The sequence below is a fragment of the Malus domestica genome, chromosome 02 (assembly GCF_042453785.1).
Source record: "Malus domestica chromosome 02, GDT2T_hap1".
Taxonomy (NCBI): Eukaryota; Viridiplantae; Streptophyta; class Magnoliopsida; order Rosales; family Rosaceae; genus Malus; species Malus domestica.
The window spans coordinates 30436744-30459513 of record NC_091662.1 but is presented as its reverse complement, the minus strand read 5'-3'; the positions used below and the strand labels follow the sequence as shown (position 1 = coordinate 30459513).

Here is a 22770-nt window from a genome sequence, read left to right as displayed (position 1 = left end):
CTTAAAGATCAAGTCACCAACTGGAAGAAGAGCCCATCAATCTTGAGGATCATACCGTTGACCAAACTGCTCAGGTGTGAATTAGAAAGATTGAACAAAGCAACAAGTCGTCACCTTCACCTCGTGCCTGCTTGCCATATGTTCGAGTCAACCTTCAAGAATCAAGCCTCGACGGCCCTTGAAGAAGTTTCCAACCAAATTCAAGATCAAGCCTCGACGGCCATCGAGGAAATCACAAGTCCGATTCAAGATCAAGTGTCTACCACCCTTGAATCAAAACCTAGTTCAAGAATAAGCTGTGGAAAATCAACAATTGGAGGAATCCAGAAAATCCTCCAACCCAGTTCAAGATCAAAGCTGTGGAAAGTCAACAAGCGCAATAAAATACGTGCCGATTCATCCACTACCAAAGCCAAAGATCATCTACCACATGAAGCTCCTTGTGGCCCAATTTCAACCTTCAAGATCAAGCCTCGACGGCCCCTGAAGAAATTTCAAACAAAAATTCAAGATCAAGCCTCAACGGCCCTTGAAGAAATCTCAAGCCCAATTCAAGATCAAGCTTCAACGGCCCTTGAATCGGCATCTACGGTAAGGGACTTCAAAACGCATCTCCTACACGTGACAAGCACAGGTATACGACGTGCCTTGAAGTGGGGGCATTTGTAGACATCGAAATTTCGGTAAATAAATGTTGACCGATAAATCAAAGTGTCAACGCTCATGTATTACATAAATTTTACACGTAGCGTGTGACTAAACGAAAATTGAAATGAGTTGGAAAAGTCATCAAATAGGACACGTGTTAACACCTGGCAGAAACGACTTATTTCATCTGAGATATTATATTCAAAATTAGGCCTTGGAAAATTCTATAAATACAAGCCCATTTCATTCATTTAGGGGGGACCAATTCATATTACACCTTGAAGCTCTGAAGCTCTGAAACTCCGAAGCTCTCAAGCGTCCAGGTTCCCGAAGAATCAAGAAAGTGTTCTTCGTTCATCGTTCTTCCAAGATCAAGCCTCGACAGCCTTTGGATCAACAATCATCCACCTTCAAGATCAAGCCCCGACGGCCCTTGAAGAAAGCGTTCTTTGTTCTTCGTTCATCGTTCTTCCAAGATCAAGCCCCAACGGCCCTTTGGATCAACAATCATCCACCAATTCAAGATCAAGCCCCGACGGCCCTTGAAGAAAGTGTTCTTCGTTCTTCGTTCATCGTTCTTCCAAGATCAAGCCCCGACGGCCCTTGGATCAACCATCCACCAATTCAAGATCAAGCCCCGACGACCCTTGAAGAAAGCACCATCGTTCATCATCCGTTCATCCAAGATCAAGCCCCAACGGCCCTTTGGATCAACAACTTCGACAAATCCACACATCCAACCGTTCTTCAAGATCAAGCCCAAAAGCCCCTTTGAAGATCCGCTCAAATCCACCTTCAAGATCAAGTCCACGGCCCTTGAAGAACGTTCATCATTAGATCAAGCCCAACGGCCCTTTGGATCAATCACACATCCACAAATACACACCTTACGGAGATTGAATCAGAGGATCAAATAGAGAGAGATTGTAACCCAAAATCATCAAATACATAATATTTGTTTGTGCACGTTCGTTCTTGTCTCTTTCGTTTCAGGAATTTTCCGTGTTCACAAGTTTATCACAAAAAATTGGAAGGAAATGCATTGCATGATGGATTTAACTGATTTAAGTTGATTATATAGCGAGCTGGCAAACATTGTGAGTATAGAAAATATGTAGTAATTAATTAAAGAAGTTTAAACACACCATAATCATTTATATATAATGAATTAGTACAAAAAGAATTCAAAACAAAATCATATATATAAATATTTTAGCATATTTTCACAAAAACATAAGTGATATTTTAGCATATTTTAGCATATTTTCATAATAAAAGAATGATAAAATGAAAAAAAAGTATCCAACAAACAAGTCCAAAATTTAAAAACACATAATTTTAAGATAATTGATTTTACATCCTACTTTAATAAAAACGAACGCCTAAGACAAAGAAACTAAAAGAAAAGAAAAACATAAAAGAAACAAATAAATTAAAATAAACAAATAATAAAACAAAAAGAACAAAAAAGAAAAAGGAAAGGGCTCACTTGGATTCGAAATCAAGACCTAGAGCCATGGGAAAAGCGCATCAAAAAGAAAGAAAAATTTGATGGGCGCAAGGGTTCGAACCAGAGAACTTGGGGATTGTGAGGACATGTTGACCAACACGTCCAAGTCCACACTAGTGACAATCTTTAGCAACAACTATAATATATGCGAATTTAGCAGCTTATGTTCATTTCAGAAAAAAACCCTAGCACTTTCTGTCTTGCCTCGAGCCCAGAGCCCCAAACGACTCTTTGTCTTTCCGTGTCAGACTTTTCCCATTCAACAAACATGGCATGCACACATGTCATGCATCCATGTGGTGAACTTCTTAGGATTCCAAAATAAAGGCTAAGATGTGCCCCATTTTTCCCATTTATGATTACCTTTTAGAAATCCTAGGCCTCTCTCAGAGATATCTCTCAATAATTCAAGGACCTCCTTTCATTTCACTCGGCCCTCTCTTCCCATTTCTCTTAGACCTCTCTCTTTTTAAGATAAAAAAAAACAAATAGCTCTCGTCGGTGCCGTCTCTCTCTCGAAACTCTCATCTCTCTCCTTTCTCTCTGCACCGAGACCCACATACACACACGCACACCATCGCACTTGCTTGAGGAAGACACCCATCGTCATCAGCAACCTCGTCTTTCTCCCTCTCCTTCTCGTCTCTGCAACTCGGCGACGCAGGAACCCTCCGACGAGTTTCTTGAATTTCTCCGGTTAGGTAAGCTTCGGGTTTACCTCATTCTATTCTAGATTGAAGCTTAGACGTGAAATTTAAGTTCTATCTCGTGTTTTTGCAAGGTTTTTGGGACGAAATCGGCTCGGGAATAGGCACACCCATCTCTGGCGAGGCCGTGGGTGTCGACGAACTTTCCGAACACCTTCGACCGTTTCACGGCAAACGGAAGTTATAAAAACATTCCTCTCATCTTGTATTTCATTTTGATACCTAGATCGGAGTCTAGGGTGCTCTTTTACAGTCGGCCGGAGCTGTAAAAGCTCCGGCGTTCTTCTCCGATTCGCACATCTCCAAAATATCGCGATATTATCGGTAATATCGCGATATTGTTGATATTATCGCGATATTTTGACGAAAACTCAGTGGATAAGTATTAAAATATCGGTAACTCAAAAAACCGATATTATCGGCGAAATATCGCGATAATATCGGCATTTCATACCTTGCCCGTCGCCAAGACCCTTAGGAGCCCATACTCTCAAGGCGGCACCACGAGGCTGCACCACTCGCCAAGTCCCGCAGCGTCGGGAACCTAGGCTCTGATACCAATGTTAGGTACTCAAGCCCAAGGGAAGAGCCCAATCCAAAAAACTAGTCCAATAGGTGGGAGGACCCCTTGCACTTAAGTACCACTACACAATTTCTTGTGTACCCGATGTGGGATCATAACAGGGTTGGCTAATTTATGTGCTTATTTATTTATTTATGCAGATTTTGAAATCTTGGGTGAGTTTTTCAATGACTTGCACACCTCGATTCGGTTGTTGCGGTTGAGGGGATTGAAGTCCAGTTTCAGCAACATTTACTCCCAAATCGAGTGTTTAACGGATAGGTATTTTCTTTTGCTTGGTTGCTGAGAAAATGAAAGGCTTTTATGTAAATTGATCGTTTTTATCTAGATTTTTTGTATTAATTGGACGACAGTGATCCTGACATGGCAGATCCTCTTCTTGATGTTGCTTGTTCCTCGGTTTGAATTGATTGAATGGCGAATGACTGAAATATATTGTCCCATCACTGCGGAAAATGAGCTGTCCATTGTGAGCATAATCCATGGAGGTAATCTCACTGTCAAACATTTTATGAATGACTCTCCCAGTGCTGAATTTGAAAAACTGAAATATAGATATAGAAGTTCCACCAATCAAATACAATCAATTAAATTGATAATATCCTTTCAACCCTATAACATTATTGGAATAAAAAAAATTTAAAAAAAAATTAGCTCCCTCGTGCTTTAGAAAAAATATAAACTAAAATCAAAGTAGAAATAAAAAAATTTTGTGTGGGGATTTCTAATGAGATATTGCATTGTGGTTGTAATGCAATGCATGCGTATGAATCCGTATTCATATTAATTTGAGATCCAAGATGTTTTTTAGACTAAAAGAAAGAGTTATAAAGTAAATATGGCTGCAGGACCATTGGACCAAAGGACCACACACTCTAACAATATATGATGAATAGTACTCATTGTTCTCTTTTTTGTTTTCTAATTCTTCTCTTTAAGGTATAATATGAAAATCTTATTTCAAAATTGTGTTTTTTTCTTTCAGAGAAAATTTGGGCTATAAGAGCTCAGTGCAAAGCTTCCTGTAAGCATGGGAAAAAACCAAGGCACAGTTCCACGCGAGGTAGTTCAATCTTTCATTTTCGTCTGAGTAGTACTTGCCCTCCAAGTATTAGATTTCTTGCAATTTTACTTTTACAGTGCTCTTATAGTTTGCCATTTTGTCTTGAGATGCTTTTAATTCTTGTTACATAGCGGAGCTGTAGTTCATGTGTGTGAATTTTTGTTTCGTTGTGTTTGGGGTTCATAAGTGAATGCATTACTCAGGGATGGCTGTCAGCTTATCCCACATATCTTTTACGTTTTCACTTTATTCATGTGCTGAATTATCGTTTCTCTCTAAATTGAAGAACTAAAAATGGCAAGCAAACTAAAAAGCAACTAGATTATGAAATGGGTACTTTGGTTTCTCATCACTTCTTTGTTTTGTAATTTTCATTTATTCATGTTCTTTTGACAGCGACGTGTTCTATAGTATTTTTGGTTTTCCCTGCGTCGTTTATTTTATGCTTGCGTGTTCTTTTGTATGCCTGATGTCTTTCTGTACAAGCTATGCATGAAGATTTGTTGTTGTTCTCAGCCAAGAGATAATTTCACGGATTATGTTTTTAAAGTCATACAAAATACTTCTTGAGGATAACTGGGTTTGTCGGGACCTGTTTTCACTACAAATAGGATGTATCTTTTATATAAAAGAAGAGAATGGCGAGTTGCCAAAATTTCATTCTTCATCTTGATTTATTTCATGATGCTTTTTCTTTCATTTTATTTGATTCTTTCATTAGCTTTGCTAATTGCTACCACTAAATTTGAAATTGAACATCAATTACATGCCAAATGGACTTTAGAGATCAAGTATGGAGTGGAATGAGAGGAGAAGTCGTCACTTTCTCTCAGAGCAAGTCCACCGGTGGTGGATTAGGCCAGCACTCAGCACAAAAAACAGGCTGGGACCCTGTCCATTCACTCCAGCCCACAAAACAGACTGGCACCCAGCCCAAACTGGTCTCTGGGCCAGCACAAAACAGGCTGACCAAGAAGCTGGGCCATTTGCTGGCGTTGGCCACGTGGCCGATCCTGGGCTATTGGATTTGAATATTTTTCAAATCCAACGGTCCAAATTAATTAACTACATTAAAATTAATTAAAAATATAAAAAAATACAGATTTTTTTTTAAAATACAGTAAAATTTTAAAAAAGTTATTATTTTTTTTCTATAAATACCTAACCCTCATCTTCCACCTTACACCACATTTCAATATTTTCTAGACCTTCTACCAAAGCTTTCATATACTTTTTGTGTGAAAAAAAAATACCAAAAAGCTCATCCTTAATTTATTTGATGAGTTTATGTAATTTTATTTTAGTGTGTTTTTTTAAGTTTATTTGATGAGTATGTAATTTTATTTTAGAGTGTTTTTTTTTAAGTTTATTTGAAATTTTATCCGAAATTGGTTAAAAATCTTATCTGAAATAAACTTTAAAAAAAAAACACACCAAATAAATGCACTGGGTGCCAGCGCATTTTTTTAGGGGTGGAGATGCCTTGGCCTATTACTGTTCACTCCAGTCTATTACTGTTCACTTGAGTAGATAAATACGCTGGGTGCTGGCGCAAAGTCCTTAGGGGTGGACTTTCTCAGGTCTCTCTGGACAAGGTTTCCCTTATTTTTATGTAATTGTTTTTTTTAGTTTAATGAGATGGAATTAAATAGTTAAGTTACCATACTAAGACCATCTCCAACCCTTGGGCTAAAAGCAAACTTACTTAGTTAAGTTACCATACTAAGTTACCATAAATAGTTTAGTAAAATGAGGATAAATCATTAAAAACAAACTTACCTTAAAGCTGCTACCCCGACGATCGCAAGATGAGAACAAAACGCCGAACAACAAAGGATTCGATAAACCCAGGATCTCTTCTGAGACTATTTTGCAAAAGAAAGAGCAAGGATTTGAGAGCAAAAGAGGGGCTGGCGAAAAGGGAGAAAGTCGCGGAGGTGGATTGTCTGCCCTCTCATTTCCATGCTCTCCTCATGCCTGGTCACGGACCAAAAGAAATGACGGTAATGCATTATGCAAAGATAACCAAAAGAAATGACGGAGCTTATGAGGCCCACTCAACTACCAAACCATGCGCCACAAATGCCTCGGAACTAAGCAAGCACCAAGCTGGCGTTGATCCCTGAACCCAACAGACCTAGATTGCAGCCAATGATAGCCCGATCGAACCGAGTACTGCCCATTCTTACTCACATCCCAAACTAGCCGATCTTTCCGACTAAGATCACCAAGAGGGGTAAGACAGATAGCATTTTGCTCCGCCTCCGAAATAAATAGATTAGTTTTTAATTAAGTCAAACACCTAGGTACAGCTTGACCTTTAAACTTGTGAAAACCGCAAAGATCGGCAGAGACAATGATTCAATGGATAAAGAAGCAATACTTCGAGCAACATCTGCCCACAGCGTAACTGTCAGCTCTTCTCCTTTGTGGGAAAAGCAAATTCCAAACAAATTTTTAATAGGAAAGTAATATACAATGCAAGCCTGAATATGCACCTGTGATACCCTGAAAAATTAATAAATCGATTTATGGTTATGGAAATAGAATTTGGAAATTTTAAAGCTGTTTCCGGACATTATTATAATTAACGTGTTAAAATCTATCGATAAGTGGAAATGACGAAAGTGCCCTAATTGGTTAACATACTTATACGAGGATGTATTTTATTGTATTTCTTGATATATTTAAATAGATGACGACTATGTGAGCATGTAAGCAAAAGCTGTTCGTGAAACAGAGTTATAACGAATAAGATATAAACAATCAAAGTTAGAGAGCAAAATTGTAATTTTGGGGAGGGAGTATTCTAGAAGCCAAGGGCTTCTCTTCTTTTTCTTTCCCCGCTGGGCAGATGCAGAAACAGAGGGGGCAGCTGTTCTTCTCCCCCTTAATTCTTCTTCACAAAAAAAAAAAATGATAACTTTCTCATACGGCAACGAAATCATGCACGGTCAAAGGCTATGTATTCGTGGTGAAGCCCTCTTCAGATTGATCCCAAAACCCGCACGTTTTTATCCCTTAGGAAAATACATGTATAAAAAGTCAGATAAACAAGTGGTGCTTCTTATTTCATGTTGTATTATATTCAACATGTTATGTAACTGGTTTTATTGACTTTTGTAGGGAATTTCTCATTTGTATACCACTCATACCTCAGTTAACCCAAAATAGATTCCTATCTTAATTTTCTGTTGGTTTGGGAATCTAATCCAAAACCTGTATGTTATAATCTTTATTTTCCCAACGTGAAACTGTTCAGCTTTATTTAAAATGGCTGGTTATGGTTTCATTCGAGGAGAGAACAAATGCTATTAGTAAGTTGCAGTTGGAATACAAGCTATATTGACCAAATGAGGGAAGAAATCGCAGATTCTCAAGGAAATGATGTTCGTGCTTGAATGAGGGTTACATCTTTTGTTTCATCAGGACACTATTTCTCGCCATTTGGGTTCTTTTACCTTCTCTACTAACTTGTTAGAACATTTGGTAATGAGAGTTTTGAACATGAGGCATCTATTTCTAAACGGTTGCCAACTATGTTATACCTGTAACAAAATTAATCTCAAAAGAGAACCATCGCATCCATCTTAAAGGATCGTGCACTCACATGGTGTGAGCACCAGTTGAGTGCTAAGCTAAAGTTTGGCTCAAACGAGTGGTGGTCTTGTAGGTTTTTCCTACTAAGATTGTATTTTATTATAGTTGAATATGCAAATTTGTCTGCCACATGTAATGTAAATGCTATATTTATCAGGGAGGTGAAATAAAATATTGTGTAAATGGGAAGGAAAGATGTGGAAGTATTTCATGGTACTGTGGACGTCTTTCTTATGTGGGAGCAAATCGCCCACGGGTTATGATTAGGTTTCTATAGGTGCAGTTCCATTTTATAATCAGTGCATGTGCAAATTTTTGTGGATTGGAGTGTGGTGAACTACGAATGGTTTGATCCCTTTTGAGAGTACGTAGGCAGTCTAACAAGGATGTTAGATGTAGCCATAAGGTATGATAATCTAACGAGGATGTTAGATGCAGCCATAAAGTATACGAAAAATTATTACGCAGTTGTGCTTTGCCCATATTCCGGAGGCGGGGTATGTTAGAGATATGGGTATTTGTTAACGTCACGTGTCGATCCTGGACATAGGTCGGGATTGGGGCGTGACAGCACCAGTAGTTTCAGGAAACCTTGGTCTGCATACTCTGCAAACTCGAACCTTGATTTTTCTGCATTTATGTACGGGACCAACTGATTGATAGGAGTAAGAGCTCTGTTTTCCATCAACTGGAGTCAAATTAAACAAAAATGTTAGAAATTTAGAAATGATATGCTAGTCCTGAATCAATTTATAAATAATAAAAAAAAAAGTAAATAAAAACTCTAAATGAGGTCAACCCTATCCTTCTCTTATACTCTTCCATCTTCCCTCTGTTTTCCTCCCCCAATTCTGAATCATTCTTCCACCCTTGGTATCTCGATTTTATCTCACCTTAACATTTTATATCCAACCCGCAACCCAGCTCTCTTCAAATTGTATTTAAAACAATGAATTGCTTGCATAAGAATGGTGCAAAAAGGCAGAATGCAATCCAATTGAAAATCGGTCCAATAAAAAATTCAAACAAAAAAAACTCCTCATCTCTCTCATCAAACCAAAATTTGCAAATCCAACAGAATTCCTGATCACAACACATAACATAAATTAATAAAACATTTTACTCAAATAACGATTTAATTTTTAAAATTTAAAATAAAAAGAACTAAATGCACATATTTGGAAGAAAAAAAATGGAATGATTCCATATGTAAATCTCACCCCAACAGTTTTAAAACGCAATCATCCCAGTGCAAACAGAAGGTGGAAAATGTTGTCCCAGCACAAACACAACCTGCAAAATAAACAAACCAACACACACAAAAAACCAAATGAATAACGATAAAATTCAGAAACCCTACCACACAAAATCATAAGAACAACATAAAAATGACCAATAAAAGTTAGCAAAAAACACACACGATCTGATAATAAACGTCTTAACGCCAATGATGGCCTCAAACCCAAACAAAATCCAAATCAGTTAAAAAAAATAGTGAAAATGAACTGAACTCATTCCTCTATCATATTCTTTTCATCTGTTTTCCTACCCCTAATCCCAAATCTCTCTTCCATGCTTTCTCTGCCGTTTTCCCCTCACCCTCGATCCCATTTTCTTCCAAGTTAACAGCCTTTACAAATTTTTTAGAACCATAGAAAGACAAACATGGCCGATTCAAATAATAAACACACACAGTTAACCTACCAATTCATGCCCAATTTGTTAAAAATATGAATAAAAAATAATCACAACACATACTTCAATGGGTCCTCTCATTCCTTCCCAAAAATTATAGACAAATTTTAACCAACATTAAATTTTCCCAAATTGAAATCACTTTTCTAATCTCTCCTGAAAAACTATAAACACATTTTAATTCTTCATGAATGGGTGCTCAAACCGGGAAAAAACCAAAAAGGAGAAAAAACATACCAAAAAAATAACAGGACCACCACAGCTGTTCGTAAATCTGTGATCGACCAACCAAGCAACAAAAACGCAAATACCCTCTTAGCCAGGAAAATCCTAACAGAGGACCACAACTGATCCAAAACAAAATTATTAGAGCTTCATCCAAATTAACAAAAATACAGAACAAAAATTGAAAGACAGCAGTTATAAAACATACCTCGGTTGTATTAAATTGATTTGCCAAAGATCTAAAGACTGCCGGCGCTCAACGACCGAAAGGCAGCGGCCGCTCAAACAGAGAAGAAAACAGGAAACAGATTCGGCCAAAATTCGTCAATCCCAGTCGGAAAAAAAGCAAGAATCACAAAATGTTTGACTGCCGATCGCAAGTCTACAAATCTCGGAAACCAATTTAATGGGGTCAGACAAAACACCCACAACCATAGGTCTAAAAACCCTCCTCAAGTCAGATCGCAGAAATAAGATCGCTTAAAAGACGAAAATCAAGAGCAACTGAATGATGCAGAAATGTTTAATAACAAGATAGTTAAGTGTCTGTTTTTTAATCTATTTGCAGAATCCCAAGACCACAGCCCATAAACTATCACCATGATTTCAACTTGTCGAAGAGTGGGGACGCGTAGGGGGGGCGGCCTGAGCCACCACCCTTATCATTTGGTAAAAAAGAGAGAAAAAAATTGGTACGCAATATTATAAACTACCATTTTTTTATTCCACTTTCATAGCATAATCTCAGCAATCATGTCTACATTTTTATAGCTGTTAACTCAAATCCAACTTTTCAATTATTTCAAAATGCATCCGTAAATAAGGAGTCCTATCAGCAAAATAAAATTTCTCGCACACCTGCAATTTTCCTCCACTTCTCTGAGCTTCAGACTCCAGCAGATGAACCAACTGTTCTCTTTCTTTGGATATCCAAGCTCACCTGTTGTCACGCCATTGCCTCGTTGTCCCGTGTAGGATAAAACAGATTGCTGCAGCTCCTTGTATCAGGCAATGAACACAATATTTAAGAACAGCAAACAATTGGAGAGGAGCAGGCAGGGATGAGAGAAAGAGAGAGAGCAGCAGAAGCAGCGGGTTAAACCGAAAAGAAAATTACCCATATGCACAACCCGAAGAACTCACCAAGAAACCCTAGCACTTCTGCGCAAGAAATTCCTTCAAATCAAAACGAAAAACTGAACATGGGTACCTGATGTTAACACCCACTGACAGCACCAATTTCACAAAAAACTTGTCAAAACCTGCAGATCCGCAGCAAAAAGAAAAATAAAGATCTTAAATTTGTTAGCCCAGACATCGTAAAATGAGGATAAATCATTAAAAACAAACTTACCTTAAAGCTGCTGACCCGACGATCACAAGATGAGAACAAAACGCCGAACAACAAAGGATTCGATAAACCCAGGATCTCTTCTGAGACTATTTTGCAAAAGAAAGAGCAAGGATTTGAGAGCAAAAGAGGGGCTGGCGAAAAGGGAGAAAGTCGCGGACCATTTCCATGCCTACTGTGATCACGGACCACGTTAAGCCACGTCAATATTTTATATTCTTATTACTTTTTGTTTTATTATTTTTATAAAAAATTAATATAAAATATTGACGTGGTTTAACTGTGACCACATAGGCATGGGGAGAGCATGGAAATGGGAGGGCAAACAATCCACCTCCGAAAATCGCAGCCTAACGAATGCGAAAAATGAAGAGGAAAGGTAAAGCAAAAAAGATACGGTCGAAGCAAGAGAAACGGACGATGAAAGATGTGTGGACAGGAAGGACAAAACGGACTTTATACTGTAGCAATTCGTAAACAGTACGTGAAGTAAAGAAGAAACCGAGGGCATTTTCGCCCTTTCACTGTTAATGAACAGTGCTCTATCTCCCATGATGAACAGTAATTTTCTGCTGGCTTTTAGTATATGTACTAGAAATTAGGCCCGCGCATTGCTAGGGGAACCAGTTGTTTTAAGCGTAAATAGATGAATAAAACACATTTAAGTTGAATAAATTCAACACAATTATGAACAAACAAAAGGATACATTTAAGTTGAATAAAAGCAAAACGGATTTTGTTTTGCATTTTTATAATCAAATCAAGTAGCAATGTAACACGTAAAATTACAAACTTGAAGCAACCAGAGAGAGCAAAAATTAAGATGTAAAGATATCCTCAAACTTGCAACATACTGTATGGAAGCTAACCGTAGAGGTTTGTGAAGCAAACTGCGGCATGAGTTGCAGTCAATTGAACAAAAGCATAGTAGTTTAACTTTGTAGTTAAAACCGTAGGCAAATGAAGAACAATGTTCTCTTTCATAACGAAAAATTTATTTTAACCACTATCATCATTAGGCAAATCGTTTCACAAATCCAAAAACACAGAATTATATCTTGAACAATGCCAATTAATGATCTCCCATTTACTTAAGCTCAACATCAAAGTCAATGAACTGATGAAAGAGCGAAAAAGAGAAACAAAAAACCTCAATTAAGCAATTAAATGGAGTATTACTTGATAGAGCTGGAAAATTACCCAGTTCTTTAGATAGAGGATCAAGAGTGATTGATGAGAGTGCAGAGAAACGAACGATTGAGAAATTCAAGCTCTGAGCTCAAAGTTGGGGCTTCCAATTTCCAACTGGGGGAGAAATAGCAAGGAAAACACAGAGAACCAATCCACCAAAAATATTAATCAAATGGGTTTCTTCTAATTCAAAATTTGGACCACCCAAATTCCGATGAAGCAATAACCATTCAAAATTCCAACATATTGAAGCCCTCACATACTACAAATTATCAATACCCAGCAATAAAAATTTTGAAAACAGTAATAATGAAGGAAAAAGAAATTAAAGCTGCGAGGCATTCTCTAAATCTCAGGCACCAATCCAAATAGCCAGTAATTTGCACATAAGATAAGAATCTAGCAATATTTCCTTTGTTTAAAACCCAAATTCAAGAAATCATGAAAAATGTAAACTTTATATGGTAATTGAAGCTTTACCTACAGATCAGCAGCAGCAAACGGAATCCAACGGCATGTACCTCAAAAGTGAGAGAGAGCTGAGAGATGAGTGAGAGAATCGATAAACAAAACCTCCAAAATCACAAAAGGAAATTTGAACAGAAAACAAATTTGCAAATCCAAAATCACAAAAACATTGAGAAAGCTGTAAAACCCACCAGGAAACGCTGGCTTTTCTGGGTAAAAAAATTATTCGAATCGAATTGAAGAACCGAGGAAAGTTCTACTGGTTCAGTGGTTTTTCAGCAAGAAATCACCCTGTTTGTAATTCATGAGAGGTTGGATAGCGAGACTTCTCTTTCCAAAGAGGTAGCCCCCATTTCGCGATTGCCAAGCATCCTTCATAGTACTAACAGCAAAAAAAACTCAAATAATTCCAAACCTCAACAAATCAAAAAAGGACTAACACAAACACTCAAATAAAAATTTCATCAATTTGTTTATGCTCAATCCGCTATTCTTATTTCATTTCGAATTCTCTGGAAAAAAAATACATAAATCCATAAAAAAAAAAATCTACCCAAATGAAAAAAAGAAAAAAAAAAAAGAAATAGAAGCTTTCAACAGAGAGATTACCTCAACAACAGAAAGAAACATGTGACTTCTTCAATTTGAACAAAATTCAAGGTAAGTGGCCAAAACATTATGATTATTCAGCTAGTAAATAATGGATTCACCACATTTATAACTCAGGAAATGCAATCCACCATCAAAATTCTATTCATTAAATAGTGAACCCTATATCTTTTGCTAATGAATATTCAAAGTATTTGGCGATAAAATAATGCACAATGGAATAGATTAATCATCAATTAATTTTAATTATCAACTAAAAATAATATTCATTAAAATTGGGGTTTCAACAACTCTAGATTTTGCTATTGATAAGTGCCAAAAGATGAGTGGCAGGGATATAAACAGAGGTTAATGGTCCAGCTTAGCAGATCAGTTTATAGGTTAGTGTTTGTTAACCTGTTAAGTATGTGTCTTGAGAGCTAAGCAAGGTGATTAGTTGTTGTATTAGTTCCTGAAACATTATATGGCAAACCAATGTCAGTTCCTATGAAAAATAAGATCACAGAATCTCAGAACAAACAATGCGAGAACATTGCAAGCAACAAAAAACATGAATAAATCAAATGTCAAAATCCAACTGACCCAAGCTTCTGTCTCACTTAATACTAAGTCATTCTTAGCTTCGTCTATTCAAGTAATCTGCACATGCATCCGACAACCCACCTACACCATTAGGAAACAACATGTGTAAGAAGCAGATTAACAAATCAAACATATGCAACTATCTAAGGGAGGAAAAAGTTAAACAATGAAAAGTTGTTAGTTGAGGCAAATCATACTCCACAATGAAAATTAGTAAAGATTAAAGTACAAAACAATTGAGGTAAATCATACTCCAGAACGAAAAAATTTTAGAAATACAAACTTAAAATATTACCCATCATGCTAGACGCTTATTCTAACACAATTACATTCACCTTTCTAATATCATAGTATTTTTTTCATTTCTGCAATCAATATCGTCCAATCTTTGAATTTTTCATAAATTGGATGGTAGAGTGTAGAGCCTAAAAAATGTTAGGCAGGCTGCTACAAAGATAGTAAAGCCCAACAGTTAGAGAACAATGGATATTCATTGTACTCAATATGCATATATCCCAGGGCCAAGAAAGTTATGAAGAAACAGAAATGAAACTGTACAGCAGGTATCCAACAGGGAACAAACAATATGAAACTGGCACTCAAGTACTGTAAGGAAAATCAAATTAGCATTAATCTAACCAGGGCTTCTAGCTGCTAACAATTAGTTGTTAAAACCCTAACATTAATCAAGCGATCCAGCACATATATCTAGCTTTCTTCGCATCCCGCCAGTAATAAAATGCATTCAAGCGCATAGTAGCAGCATGCACAAATAAAGCAGTTTGAGTGACATTACCAGTAGATCAGTGAGTTCACGATAGCTCTTCCTTAGCTCCATGTGTTCCTGCAAAATGGAAAATATAACCTATAAATAACATAGTTCTCAATATAACTTAGTAAAACTCTTCATATGAAGATATACGAAAAGAGAGGAAGCAGATTTCACCTAGCGCGAGTAATGCTCTACATCCCTCTTCATGGAAGCCATCTCAACTTTCATTTTTTGGACTTCGGCTTGAAATCGAGCATTTCAAGAAGGTTGTTTGACAAAGCAAAAAATTCAGAACGCAAAGCTACAAATTGATAATAACAACACTGTTGGGCAATAAACAAAGGATACTTACCTCCAAAGAAAAAAGCTTGCCTTCTGCATCCCTCTGACCTTGGCGTGCACGGTCCACTTCTTCATGCCATGCATGCACCTTAGTATTCACAACTGTGAGTGAGTACTATAATACCATGGTGAAGATTTAAATATCCTCAACTAATTTGGGTTGGGCTAGGCGCCCATGTGACAATGACTATAGTCAAAATTTCAACAAACCAAAATAATATGCAGATAAATAAAATAGAAAATATAGCCAGCTAATTTCATCAAAAGATAAACAATTTGGATACATTAAGACGCCGAGCAGCAGGAAACTGACCTGGTTTCTGAAAGAGGCATCCGTCTCAACCTTTCCAGCAGCCTTTCCCTGGCGAGCAGCATACCAGTTCTCTATCTTGTATGCTCTTTTCAGCTGGATCTTCTTAACTCGTTTCAAAAAAACGTTCATATAGTTCACCTGCTAAGATTATCACACAGCCAAAAAGTAAACAGATTTGTACCAAAGAATACATAAGGAACCAAGAAATGAGAAAAAGATCTACCAACAGAGGGATGAGAAGCAAACACCAGCAAATTATGAAGAAGCAGAGAAATAAGCACAATGAAACCCAAAAATTCAAATGATGGTTTTAACAAAGCAAACGAGAACAAAATAATAAAAAAAAGGTTTTTCAAACAGTGTATAACCTGTTGAATCAAAAGAAAGAACTGAAAACTCATACCCTCCCACACGTCCCTCCTTCACTCTGTCACTCTGTCACTCACCCTGCGCACCAACCCATTAATTAACATAAAAAATTGCACACAGTCATGCTTCCTCATCTCTCTCTCTCTCTCTCTCTCTCTCTCTCTCTCTATCTCTATCTCCCTGTCCATCTCTCTCTCTAAAAAGATAAATCCCCCAAAATCGGACCTAACATACTAAACAATTCCAAAAGCTAAGCTACCATAAAAAATACAATAAAAAAAACGAACTTATCTTTGATTTGAGGCATGCAGCGCAAGATCCAGTACCCACTCTCAGCAGGGTTCATTCATGACCCCTACCCCGTTTCCCTGAAATCCCAACGACCTATATGGTCTTCTCTGACCATACCCACTCTCCCACTTGTGAAATTCACATGCAGCAACAGTGCCGAGAACCCTTCCCTTCCCCCTCGCTCTCCTTCCATCGCCATATCCCTCTCTATCTCTCTCTATCTCTCTCTCTCTCTCACACACCCACACACACAGAGCCCTCATCCTCGAAACCCTCATTCAACGACAGCAAATGAAACTTACCCTGTTACCCCCTATCTCACCCAAAACTGAAAGGACAAAATTGTCCTTCTCGATACAATCGGATTGTTATTTTGTATGGGCAAAACTGTAATTTAAAATTTTGGGCTTGACTAAGGGCCGGGCTTCTCAGCTAAAACCAATACATTTGGGCCTGGCTGCAAGCCGGGCTGCTCACCTAAAGGCAACACAAAGAGCAATGGCATTGTTGTAATTAAACTGAAATTCGGATTGGAACACTATTCATTTCTACAGTGCCATTTCCAGCCTTACTTTAGACTAAAGTAATAATGCCATGAACAAGCCAAACTTTACAAATGCCTATTTTCGCATACAAAACATTTGAGAAAATTGTAGCAAGGGTCCCTTAACTTTAACTAAATTGGAGCAATGATCCCTCAACTAAAATCCACGACCATTGGTCTCTTAACTCTTCAAAACGTGCATTTATGGTCATTTTCATCAATTTCGTTAAAAAAAATTTCAAAATGAGTCATGTGCAATGCATGTGAAGCTGAATCATGGGGTAAATATGGGAAACTAGATGAGAAAATTGTAGAAATGGTCCTTGAACTTTAAGCAATTTGGAGAAATGATCCCTCAATTTTAATTTAATTAGAGCAATGGTCCCCAACTTTAACTTAATTGTAGCAATGATTCTTCTAACATTACTTGTTTTAACAAAAGTTCTGACGGAGTTAATGAAAATGACCATAACTACACGTTGTGTGGAGTTAAGGAACCAATGGTTATGAATTTTTAGTTGAGAGACCATTGCTCCAATAAGATAAAAGTTAAGGGATCATTGCTACAATTAATTTCCTCAAAACAATTTGGCTTTTCGATATAAATGTTGAAAAAGCATATATGGAATTGTCCTATGTATGGAATATCTATTTAAGTTCTCATTGGTTTTACATTACCTTTTGCATATGTCTGGAGAACAAATATATACATAGGAAACCTTTAAGGGAAGGGGTTCCCATTCTTTTATAAAAATGAAGATTAATTGTAGGGTTCTCACCACATCGAACTTTAACGATCGTAATCGTCTATTTTTCAAGTTGCACCACATAGATCATCCTTACACAATATTAACCAAATCGGAAATGTTTAAGATATCTAATTGAGTTCAAAGAAATTAACGAATACTTTGTTATATAAGAAACAATAAAATTTTATCTTGATAATTAAATAGGCAAATGGGTTCGGATTGAATTGAATTTTTACAAGGATGATCTATGAATCGAGACTTACAAAATAGACTGTTCGGATCGTTAAAGTTCAATGCAGCGTGGGCCCCACAACTAATCCCCATTTTTTGAAAAAAAATGGAAATTCCTTTGCATAAAGGGCCTGTGTGTATGTATGTGTGTGTCTATATATATATATATATATATATATATATATATAATCTGAAAGGGATGCAATTGTTTTCTTATTAATTATATTGTAATACATTAACTATGTATGTATATTCCAATGAACTTGCTTATATCTCTGGAAGTGTGTATACGGATCAACCGCCAAAGCTTTTATATACAGATGCATCTATATTTGTAAACAACATCTTCACTTATTTTCTAAAAGTGTTTCATTTATTTTAACCATGCTATTTAAAGTTTATCAAAATAGTACTTGGATCTGATGGTGTGAGTATCCCAAGTAATCTAATTAAGACTAGAGTCGAAAGTGATGCATTTAGTAATTGCTTACACTTGTGAATAGGAGTTGATTGAGGTGGTGGTGGTTTCTTGTATTAATAATTCGAAACAATGCTTTGGAACCTAGGTTTGGGAAATATGAAAATTGATCTTGTGGTCGAATGTTAAAAGGATTGTGGCTTTTGTTGGATGTTTATTGGTTTGATTATGGCTTGCATATATATGTGAGATGGAATTCATATCATGCATTGCACTAATAAGAGGTACTACAGTTATACTCTCAGCTTATCATTATTTTGAGATTACGAGGTAATGACATGATTATACGGTTATACTCTTAGCTTGTCATTACTTTGAGATTATTTAGTAATGATATGATTACTCAGTTACATTCTCATCTTGTCATTGCCTTGAGATTACTCGGCAATGACATGATTATATTATCCAACTTTCACTAGTTACGACTGGTGGATGATATTGTATCCATGCTGCTGGTAAGTATCCACTCAAATTACATGTATTTATCAGCTTTCCATTTATACATGATTCAGTAATTCTATCAGTGATTACATCGGACGTTGAGGTATTTTGCAACAGCTCTGACGTATTCTATCTTGTATGGTATTTACTCAATATTTTAATAAGACGTGTTTGGGTAATTATGTTTTCATGCATATAATGGTTTCGTCACCCATCCGGATGATGGCCATCACACCTCAATTTTGGTGTCCACTGGATATTGAGGTCGGGGTGTGTCAGGTTAGACTTAAGATTGCAAAACATCTGTATGTCTCAGTCGAACTTCGTCATGCCAACCCATATGATTAATTTGACTGCAACAAAGATACAAAATGTTTATAAATTTAGTTAATATATAGTGCATTATAAGAATAAACCAAAAGCCAACATAAGAAGAAAAAAAGTAAAAAATAAAAAAATAAACATTTTTAGGTTGCATCCATTATATTCTTGAACCATAAACCATAAAGAAAATACTTTATTTCTAGGTTGCAAAATCAGAAGCAAAAATTTAACGCGCGAAGAACCTCTTAGCTCCCCTTTTCTCTCTTTCCCTCTTTATTGCGCAAAGAATCCCTCGACTTCCCCTTTTCCTCCTACAAAAACGTACCCAGTAAATAAAAAAACATAAAAGTTTTGAATTGCATTGGGTCACAACAACTCTGTTCTATACATGAGCTCGTCAGATCACGACCTTTGGATTCTGATCCGCACTCAAGGTCCGGACGCAAGGTGTGAAATCCCATCCCCAGAATTCCACTATTAATTACGTATTTCATTATTAAAGTCTGTATTTCGTGTTTACATTATTTTTAGTTTATTTTAATTCCGTTAATTTTAGAATTTGAATCGTATAGTTACAAGGTGTGAATTTTTGTAATTAATCTTTTAAAACTTGTAGACCTTTTTAAGGTCACAATTAATGTTTTCAAGTATAATTCGATCATACGAGCGCGTAGGCGAAAGCCGTTTGTGAATCGGAACTATAACAAAAAAGTTACGGACGTTTGATACCAAATTTAAATAGTAAATTTTGGGTTACTATATGAGGGAACTCCCACCATGTGGGAAGGCTGGACCAATCAAATGAGAGAGTGAGTGGAGTGACTAATCAGAGAAGAGAGATTAAGTAGCTGTCCCAAAAGCCTTCGACCCGTTTCAAACTCGGCGACTCATTTTTCTAACACGTTTCCTGTGACTCCGACGACAGTTTTTTCGTCGATTTTTTTGACTTTCTTCGACCTCCCATCAATACCAAACCTCACCACGACATCCCAGCATCCATTTCTAGCCAAAACCGTTGAGATTTGGTCTTGGTTCCACGAGGAACACCCATGTCGATTCCGTGAAACCCTCGCCGGCGATTCACTATTTCTGAAACGTTCTCCTTCAATCACCATCATCATTAGCATTTTTTTGAGAACCCTAAACAAGTTTGAGGACGGTGGAATACCAGAGATGACTAATCGAGATTCACCTATTTTAGGGTTTCCGACGGTCTAAAGTGATTTCAGGCCACTTCCTGGCCAAATTGGGCTTCTCACAGGTATACAATTTACTCCACGTCTCACGACATTCATTTTGGAATCAGGTGATTTTTTCGACGAATCTGGGTTGCCAACTGCTGCGCATGGTGGTGCGTGGCTTGAGACACCACTTGATCTTCCTAGGCTAAATTCGATGACCGATTCCATATTTGACATCCGATTGACGAATTTGCGTCATTTGAACATTATAGTAAATGATGATTCGACCATTAGATCGTCACTAAAGTTTAGTATGTTATTGTACGTAAGATTTGAGGACCTTAGGAACTTATGAATCACAAATACAGTGGCTGGATCTTACGGATTAAGTTACGTAGGGTTGTGGACCCTACCGTTGATCGACGGTTGACTTTTTGTCAACGTGTCTCGATTTCTCTTCATTAGTTGTAGGGTGCGTATGTAAATTTTTGATTATGTGAATACTCGAAGAACTCTAAATGTGGACTTGTACTTTGTCTTAGGTGACGATGTCACATCCCAATCTCGGCTCCGCCATAACACGATATTGTCCGCTTTGGGCCCCGGCCATGCTCTCACAGTTTTGTTTCTGGGAACTCACACAAGAACTTCCCAGTGGGTCACCCATCATGGGAATGCTCTCGCTCGAACTCGCTTAACTTCGGAGTTCCGATGGAACCCGGAACCAGTGAGCTCCCAAAAGACCTCGTGCTAAATGAAGGTGGGCATGTACATATAAGGCACATCACCCCCTCTTCGTTGGTCGATGTGGGATGTTACAATCCACCCCCCTTAGGGGCTCGATGTCCTCTTCGGCACACTTGCACCACGCGGCAGAGCGGCTCTGATACCATTCTGTCACATCTCAGTCTTAATTCCGTCGTAACACAATATTGTCCACTTTGGCCCCCCTGGCCACGCCTTCACGGTTTTGTTTCTAGGAACTCACACGAGAACTTTCCAGTGGGTCACCCATCCTTGGACTACTATCGCCCAAACTCGCTTAACTTTGGAGTTCCGATGGAATATGAAGCCAATGAGCTCCCAAAAAGCCTCGTGCTATAGAGGTGGGCATGTACATATAAGACACATCACCCCCTCTCTGTTGGTTGATGTGGGATGTTACAAATGATAGTACGTGACATCTTGATATTCGTGCTAGGGTGCGTTAGTGCGGACTCCAGGTGAGTGACTTTAATATATGTGATAGAGTTATTACCCTGAAAATCTCCCGTGCTAGTATACTTTGTGGATACAGCATGGATTTCTAAAATATGTTTTATGCTAAATAATTGTTTTTAAAGTTTTCCATTGACCTACATTATTAAACACTATGTGACTTCCCTATTCGAAATGTTTATGAATTGTGTTTTAAATTATATATTTGAAATGTTTGAAAAACGTGAGGGCTAGTAGAGGACCGTTACCCTAGTGTCACGGGGTTAGGTGACACCGAATCTGCACCATGTAGCAGTGGTACATGGATGGTCCTGCTTGGTTAATCCGCGATAGGGGACCCATAATATTTTTGGATTGTGCTTGGTTAATCCGCGATGGGCGATCCTTATTTCTTAGGTATGGCCATACGTACTTAGGGGTGATCATGCTTAGTTAATCCGCGATGGGCGATCCTTATTTCTTAGGTATGGCCATACGTACTTAGGGGTGATCATGCTTAGTTAATCCGCGATGGGTGATCACTACCTAACAGTTTCGTAGGAGTGACTCTGCTTGGTTAATTCGTGATGGGGTCACTACCTACTTGGTTACTTTCTCAGGAGTGGCTCTACTTGATTAATCCGCTATGGGGGGGCCACTTCTTATTTGGTTACTTATGTAGGCTTTGGCCAAACTGTGTCACTCTAGCCTTAGTTTTTAGTGTATTTGTGAACGATAGTTTTGGGAATCTCTGAGATTTGATTTAGAAAAGTCGTTGGATGTCTGGGTGACTCCTTCGAAGTTTTCAGTGACTTTGTTTGTACCATACTTGACCAATCCCGAAACTACTGAGCACCTGTCAACGTTATACTGTCAAGGACCCAGAAGAGTTTCCCTCAAACCAGGAGGCCAATCACAATGCGACACATGTCAACATCAAAAGCCAATCACAGCATGACACGTGTCAATGTCAGAACAAAGCTAGAAACTATTCTATAAAAGGAGATCATTCTCCCACAATATTTCCTAATGTCATTTGTACTAAATCATTCACTTGTACTCACTAAAGGAGAGCTTGAACCTATGTACTTGTGTAAACCCTTCACAATTAATGAGAACTCTTCCACTCCATGGACATAGCCAATCTGGGTGAACCACATACATCTTGTGTTTGCTTCCCTGTCCCTATCCATTTACATACTTATCCACACTAATGACCGGACCAATCTAGCGAAGGACACAAACTTAACACTTTCTGTTGTACCAAAGTCCTCACTGATTTTGTGCATCAACATTTGGCGCCGTC

General features: G+C 37.7%; 2 long non-coding RNA genes across 6 annotated transcripts in view; one reads left to right on the top strand and one right to left on the bottom strand.

Annotated features, from left to right (window-relative positions):
* Positions 1-3588: 3588 nt before the first annotated feature.
* Positions 3589-22770, top strand: part of LOC114821627 (uncharacterized) — an 81576-nt gene continuing 62394 nt past the window's right edge. The window contains exons 1-2 of the long non-coding RNA XR_011573696.1: positions 3589-3709; positions 4434-4511. This is a non-coding gene — a long non-coding RNA (uncharacterized lncRNA). The remainder of the gene's footprint in view (positions 3710-4433; positions 4512-22770) is intronic.
* LOC103418470 (uncharacterized) lies at positions 6854-11561 on the bottom strand. 5 transcript variants are annotated; one of them, XR_011573684.1, is made up of 8 exons: positions 11386-11561; positions 11149-11293; positions 10890-11029; positions 10240-10413; positions 10044-10153; positions 9332-9404; positions 8703-8799; positions 6854-6936 (listed from the first exon to the last, which is right to left on the bottom strand). It is a non-coding gene; the product is annotated as an uncharacterized lncRNA (long non-coding RNA). The 5 variants fall into 5 exon arrangements; XR_003769254.2 differs by lacking the exon at positions 6854-6936 and having other exon boundaries at positions 8186-8799; XR_011573687.1 differs by lacking the exon at positions 6854-6936 and having other exon boundaries at positions 8186-8799; positions 10890-11020.